Here is a 6369-nt window from a genome sequence, read left to right as displayed (position 1 = left end):
CCCGCCACCCGGGGCTCCGCCGCGCCGCTCCCCGCAGCCCTCGCAGCCCCGCCGGGCCCCGGGCGGCCCCGCCGCAGTCATGCCCGCCGCCGCTCCGCCGCCGCTTCAACTTGGCGGCTGAGCCGAGGTAAGGGAGCCTACTCAGGGTGGGGGGGATGCGGTTTGCTCTGAGGAGCGCCTCGGGCTGGGAAAATGTGTCGGAGGCTGTTAGGGCTGCGACTCGGAGAGAGAGGGTGGCGGCACCCGGGGGGATATTACCGTTCATAGGTGCCGGGGTGGACGAAAGGGAAGGGTTTCGGTAAAAGTTTCTGAGGCTGACTACGGCCAAGGGGCTGCAGAGGCACCTGGGGCTGCAGCGGGAATGGGAGGCAGCCGGCGGGTCTCCGAAGTTTGGGGCTTCCCTTCTGCTGGGCTGTCCGAGCTGCCCGGGCCGCCCTGGAGTGTGCAGGGCGGCGGCAGCGAGGAGCTCGGCGCTGAAGGGCCGAGGCAGTGCGGAACTGCGCGGAACCCGACCCGTACGGGCTGAGCCTCCGCGCGTGTCTCCGGGGCAGCCCTGCTGGGCTCGCGTCTGCAGCTCGGAGTTTGAAAGAGAAGTGCTCTCTGGAGCTGACCATCGCTACGTTGGTGATGCGTTCTCCAAAGCTGCTGCAGGTTGCACAGGACCCACGCTGCTCTGCACCGACGCGCTGTACTGGGTTGCGTGCTTTGCCTCCGAGAAGCAAATTTCCTTTGCACCACCCCGGGAGAACCCTTTTCCACGGGAAGACTCCGAGTGGAAGGCAGCACTGGGCAAACAATGGGGGCTGCCGGGAGAGCAGGGTCTGAGGCTGCCTGCAGGCACAGGGCACGCAGCCCCAGCCTGCCGGAGACGAGGCTGGTTACTCTGGGCTGTCAGGAGAAGGAATTACCCAATCAAAAAGGCACCGACTGCTTTTCTCCAGCAAAAGTTTCTGTTGTCATGAAAATGGCTGGCAGATGGAAAGCTTTGGGGAGCTGAATCGGCTTCGCTTCAGCTCCCTGAACCACCATCAGAGGCAGGTAATAAACACCGTTATTAAAGAGTGAGTAATTTGCTGCAGCTCCAGCACGGTGAATTTGCACAGCGTATCCCTGCCTTTGCTTGATGCAGATCCCCTCCCTGCCCTGGGGTCCTTGAAACCAGGCCTGGCAGCACTGCTCGTGGCACTCCTCTGCCCACTGCTCCGAGAGAGTCTTTTTAGGCTGGACTTTGAGTCAGCTTCTCTCTGTCTGTAGAATTAGTGATGGGCAAAGGATTGGTGCTTTTCGCTGAAAAGCCAAAACACGGTGCTGAGAGGGGGGAAAGCCCTTTATAGGTTTCCTCTCAATAGTCCTTACTGCTGCTGTTTGTCAATGAAGTGAAGAAGGCAGCAAAGCGGTCCAAGTGCTCTGGTGAGCCTGGAGCAGAGTGCTTAACAGAAACATTGAAAAACTGTGTAGCTGCCACCAGTGGGAGCCTCCTAAGCAGGGGGGGCAAATCCCCACCCGATGCCTCCATTTGTTTGGCAGTAGCAGATATTAGCACCATTTGGCTTGCACGGCACCTATTAGCCGGGGTACCAGCTGAAGTCTGCGCAATGTGCTCATGTGCTGGACATCAGTATGCTATTCACAGGCCATGGTGGGAAACTGGGTTTGGAAAAGTGAAGGAGACATGTGCCATGTCCACAGTCTAAGGGAGAGCAGATTATTGGCAAATAAGTGAAACGTCTGAGCTGCGAGGGGAAGAGTGATGCCCCAGGAGAAGAAAATCCCCCTGAGCTGAATGAAAGCAGATAGAGGATAACATAAACAGGCAAAGTGAGGAAGAGAGGTGATAGCAGCACCAACCTTCAAGGAGCTCATGAATCATTTGTACGTATGTGTTTTAAATAGAGACAAATGAGCAGTTCCTAATAACTGATGTACGTTGCCAGCCTTGTCTGATAGCAGGGGGACATGGAGAGAGCACATGGCTTCATCCCATCTCAAACCCTCTGGAAGGGGTGGATGTTTCCCTGTTCTCACTGGTGACAACCACTAGCTGCCTGTTGTGTCCTTATTCTCACCTTGTGCTGCCCTCAGCTGGCCCAGGCCTCTTGCCTGGGTAAAAGTGGGGTCTCCTTTGCAGGTCAACCCGAGCTGAGTGACAGGACGTGGTCAGGATGCCATAGCCCTGGGGAGCTCACAGACAGAGGGAGAGCCTTGAGGTAAATATGATCGGTCTGGAGCAGAGGATATGAGTGAAATGAGAAAGCTGAAAGAAGAGTTGGAGCCATGTGGGGGGGCAGTCATGTTCTGTTCAGTGCTAGGAATAAACAGCAATGGAGAAAATCTATGTGAAACTGAAGACTGGAACCACTAGCACAGAGAAACCAGCCATGAGTAAAATTACAACCCACATGCATGAGCTTCTGCTCGCCTTCCTGCAGCAGTGAGAACATCTTGGCAATAAGCACATCCTCAGGGAACTCTGTGAGATGCTCTGTGGCTGTGGCTCACAGTGCATGCAGGTATCTGGGCAGAGAGCTTGTCTGGGCCAGAGCACCAGGCTCACAGTTCTAATTCTGAGCAACTCTGCTCTCACGGACATATCTAAGCAGACATTAGCACTGAGGGAGGGGTGCCAATATGCGTCCCTCCAGAGGACAGCAGCCAAAGTATGTCCTTAGGATGATCCTGAGCTGAACAAGGGGAGTTTGAAGCCTGAACTTGGTCTGAGCTGATGTTCTTCTGGGGCAGAAAATGTGAGAAGGCACTTTCCCCTGATGTTGGGCAGACCTCTCTCCTGGGCTGTTTCTTTCAAGAGCTACGATGCTGAGCAACAGCCTCCCTGCACTGGAGTCATTGTGCTGACTTGCACTAGCCCCTAGCGACTCCTCTTGGTCCACAAATCGACATTTTGCAACGTGTAGAAGCGTCTGGTGAGAGCTGTCCATCACTTCCGATTGGCACAGCTCACTCCCACTGGCTCACTAGGGCTTGCTGCTGGGGGCAAAGATTGGCTGGGGGCAAGTGTTTCAGTCCTGGGAGCTGAGATGAAGGTTCCAACGCAGCTGTCGGCACCTCGAGAGCTCTCCTAGCCTCATCCTGGCCTCATCCAGGCACAAAGCAGGCGGCTGCCCCATGGCACCCCATTGCCTCCAGCAGCGGGGCATCCCCTGTATCCCCCCATCTCCCTTGCCATCTTGCAGGATCTCCCGCTCGCAGCGTTGTTTATTCGGTTGCATCTCTCCAGCTAAAAAAGGGGACACCGCGAGGGCCCAAACGTGCTAATTTTACACCTCACCACCCACACAGCCAGGCGTATCATCGCCGCCGCCCTCCTCCAACCCGCTGCCCCTCCCCAACTCGCTCCCGGCTCACGGGGACACCTGGGGACCCCGCAGCCCCCGCGCTGCGTGGACCGCCTGGGACACCTAGCGGCCACCTCTACCCACGGCGGCCGGGAGGGAACGCTGCCGCTGAGCCTCCCCAGGGACCGATTTGCTGTTTTTCCCGTTTTCCTGAGCGCTCTGACCTGCCCGGTGCCCTAGGCCAGGCTAGGCTGCCCTTCTCACTCGGGAATGTGAGGACACATAGCGCAATCACGGCCTTCTAATGAGCCCAAGGAGTAGGGCAGAGTGTTTGCTTGACAAGGCAATTAGCTGATGATTGATTCCTGGAACAATCACTTAATTCATCATTAACTGGACTAATCGCAGGCAGCATCTGTGCAAGGGTCTCAGCGGGTGCTGCACTGCCAACCTGGGGCAGCCATAGGGATGGGCTGCGGAGGTGGTCTGCGTCATCACGGATCCGAGTTTGGTATGTTTTCATTGTCGTGCCTTATTTTGGTTCCTTCTATACCTGGTTGGAAAAGACCGCAGTACTCAAAGCAATTTTCCTGCTCTGCAGGGAAACCAGGAGAGCTAGGGAGAGCCCAGCCCAGTGGTTTATAGAATCACAAAAAGGCTTGGGTTGAAGTCCCCTCAGTCCCAAGGCATGGGCTGCCCCAACCAGGTCAGGCTGCCCAGAGCCCCATACAGCCTGGCCTCAAGTGCCCCCAGGGATGGGCTCCCACAGCTTCTTTGGAAACATGTTTGTGGTGCTCAGGGTGAGGAGGCAGCTTGCAGGGACAGCACTCATTGTCTTGGCCACAGTGCTCAGCCTGACTATAAAGAGCGCGCAGGGCTGAGGCATGGGGCGCTGTGTTCCCCAGGGTGTTATGCCCCTATGCCATGTGTACACCTATATTTGGGCACCTTGTGCCTGAGAGTATCTCACTGCTGCTGCCTGCTGCCAGCACCGTAGGGCTAATTGGTCTCCATGCTACACTGTCATGCTTGTAATGAGGACAGAGAATGTCTGCTCTTTCCAAGTTGGGCTTTTACATCTTATTTGCTTTCATCAGCCTGCTTCATTCCTCTTCCCCCAAGCCTAGATAACTATTACCAGGCTTACTTTGTGAAGTCCTAGTGTGGCTAAATCTTATGTACTATCCCAATAAACCACATAGGGTTTGGGAAAGATCTTTCCATTCCTGCTGGCGTAGCTGGTGCTGTGCCTCCCTCTTCCTGCAATTCCTACCTGTAGTGTTTTTATAGCCTTGATCTGCACTAGGCTCTGAATCATCATATACTCCTCAGAGTGAAAGACAACAAGGAAAGGAGTTTAGTGCAGGTCACTCTACAATCCTGGGATGCTCTTAGATGTGACTCAAGTCAGCCAGCCCATGTCTCATCATCTGACCCCACCCCCTGAGATGCCCTACGTGAGCAGATCTCTGCCCAGCAGCAGCCCAGCTGTGTAGGGGTGCTCTTCCTGCTCTGCCCCATCATTTCTCATGGCTTTTTTTTTTTTTCTTGCTGAGGTTTTGCTGTGAGTTACTGGTGGCTTCACTGTGTCCAATCTCTGCTTGTTTTTCAGAGCTCCCATCCTGAACACTCCCTGCCCCCTCCCAGGCTGGCTATCGGGTTCTTAATTCCTCACAGCCCCTTTCCCTTCTTTCTGTCCCTCACTCACACTGTGCACACTACCCAGTTCTGTAAGCAGTCCTCTCTCCCTCCTCAAAATCAGTGCTGATGGTCTCGCCTGTGATAAGCAGCAACCTCCACACCTGCAGCATCCCCTTGCCGGCTCCCTCCCAGGGAGGTAGTGCAGCCACATCTGGTAGTGCAGCCAGAAACATTCTTGGAGATGCTGAAGCCTCACCACAACCAGCAGCTTTGCTGGAGTTGGGGTCCTAGTTGGGCTGCTACATTCAGGTGATGCAGAGACTGTTCAGTCCTAATTGTTTATTTTATAACGAAAAATTCCTCCATCCCTGGAGGAATTCAAGGCCATATTGGATGGGGCTCTGGGCAACCTGATCTAGTTTCTGATTTAGCAGATGACAACCCTGCCCACATCAAGGTGTTGGTTCTTTAAGGTCCCTCCCAACCGAAGCCATTCTATGATGTTGTTATAAATCTGATTTGCATATTGAGGTGAGCATAATTATTTTGGTCTGTGCAGGAAATGAAAATTTCTGTGATACCAACGTGCATCACCCTTAAATATTGTGGAAATACTTCCTGGCCATCTGCTGCGTGAGCCATTGAGTACCTTATTGGCAAGGTGGGAGGGCAAAGAAAGCAGACAATGATTTTGGGGAGGGAGGTGTAGAGAGCACTCATGCAGTGTTTTAGCAATGTGGGAGTACTTCTGAATGGCTTCATTTTCCTAAACAGCTTTCTAAAATGTGCCAACTGCTGCCAACACAAAGCCCATCAACAGGGACATTTACAACGGGCTGTGGCACTAAAAACTGTGCAGTACAGCAGAATTTGGCCGAGTGAACAGGGCCTTGTGGGAAGCAGTTGGGCTTTTTGCTCCCTGGAGTCCTCAACTTCAACTTCTTCATTTATATTTTCTTTCTGAGGATTGATTTGAAGCCAAAGCAATGCGCCTGCCATCGGTAGGGCACCACAGGGAGCCCTATGGCAGGTAGCAGTGTGCTCTGCTTTGCAGCATCCAGCAGAGGAAGCAGCTGCAGAGGTCTCTGGAGAGCAGAGTGACATTTGGGGCTGCAAGGCAGGAGGGTGGCACGCTCCAGCAGCTGGGAGCATGCAGGGAGGGCTGGAAAAGAGGGCACATGGATACTGAGCAGCGCAAAGCGATCATTCCTCTCTCCTGGGGGATTCTAATATTTCACTACACATTTTCTATGTGCTGAGGTGGGCTGGAAAGCCAAAACAGTAAGGGCTCCTTTGAAGAAATAGGGTTGAAATGTTTCATCTCAGAAAATTTCATGTAAAAAAAAAAGAAGGCAGCAGAGTGTTTCAGCGTTCTGAAATGGAGGAAGGGAGTAAGGATTGGAATTTTCCTGAGGAAGAAACCAGTGTTGGCACC

At 53.9% G+C, this 6369-nt stretch overlaps 1 protein-coding gene across 3 annotated transcripts in view; it reads left to right on the top strand.

Moving 5' to 3' along the window:
- SYNDIG1L (synapse differentiation inducing 1 like) overlaps nt 1-6369 on the top strand; it is a 30227-nt gene that overhangs the window by 18261 nt on the left and 5597 nt on the right. The window contains exon 1 of one of the 3 annotated variants that reach the window (XM_042870621.1): nt 62-127. The exons of 1 other annotated variant lie outside the window; for it this stretch is intronic. The gene's annotated coding sequence lies outside the window, so the exon portion shown is untranslated. Of the gene's footprint in view, nt 1-61; nt 128-2173; nt 2208-6369 lie in introns of those variants that run through there. One more of the 3 variants, XM_042870612.1, reaches the window with a different exon arrangement.

The sequence above is a fragment of the Lagopus leucura genome, unplaced genomic scaffold, assembly GCF_019238085.1.
Source record: "Lagopus leucura isolate 7727_CA_CO unplaced genomic scaffold, USGS_WTPT01 Super-Scaffold_1, whole genome shotgun sequence".
NCBI lineage: Eukaryota > Metazoa > Chordata > Aves > Galliformes > Phasianidae > Lagopus > Lagopus leucura.
Note: the sequence above shows the minus strand (reverse complement) of the source record. Positions and strands in the feature narration are given on the sequence as shown.